Below are 706 nucleotides of genomic sequence, written 5' to 3' on the forward strand. Positions count from 1 at the left end.
GAAGGGTAAAGGGTTAGAAAGACATTTGTACCACTGAGACCACATTTAGGAAATTTTAAGCTGCAGAAGTTTAGAAGAAGCACTTAAGCAAGGCTTACTTTGAATTCATTAGCTCCACAAAGCTAACTCAGTTGATAAATAAGTACTTGAAAAGCCATTACCTTTGGACTTAGCTATAAAGGCTTCAAAATATGATCAAATTTAAAATGAAAACGACAAAATAATCATTGACAAAAAATTTCAAATGTGAGCAATCGACCAAACAATACACAGAAGTTTAGAGAAATAAGATCAATAGCATTTTTAGTAACAATAAGGGTTCCTTGTTAGAAATAGGCAACCAAGGATATATGCCTGTATAAAGATTGCATCATTAACTACTTAAATTAAGAGGATACTCCATGCTTCAGCAGCAGGTCTACACAAATGACAACAATACAGAGATTAACATGGCAATTGCACAATGATGGTATGAAAATTTGTGAAGTATTCCATATTTTTCATTCTTCAAATGCAAGAAATGAAAAACTGTTATTAAAAAGTAGATTACAAAAATACAAGTGTAACAAAACCTGTAATTCATAGAATTAAAGGTTAGTTTGACATCAGTGTATTAAATCTTCACCTTCGAAAGGTCCTTACATAGCATAACATTTACAATACTTGAAATTAGATAACATTATATTTTTATCCCAAAGAAATAAAA

The 706-nt window shown here is 30.5% G+C and overlaps 1 pseudogene; it reads left to right on the forward strand.

Annotated features, from left to right (window-relative positions):
• The first annotated feature begins 401 nt into the window (after positions 1–401).
• Positions 402–501, forward strand: LOC122118466 (annotated as a pseudogene).
• Positions 502–706: the final 205 nt, after the last annotated feature.

Source organism: Dipodomys spectabilis, unplaced genomic scaffold (genome assembly GCF_019054845.1).
Source record: "Dipodomys spectabilis isolate Male_0828 unplaced genomic scaffold, ASM1905484v1 ptg000152l, whole genome shotgun sequence".
In the NCBI taxonomy this organism is placed as follows: domain Eukaryota; kingdom Metazoa; phylum Chordata; class Mammalia; order Rodentia; family Heteromyidae; genus Dipodomys; species Dipodomys spectabilis.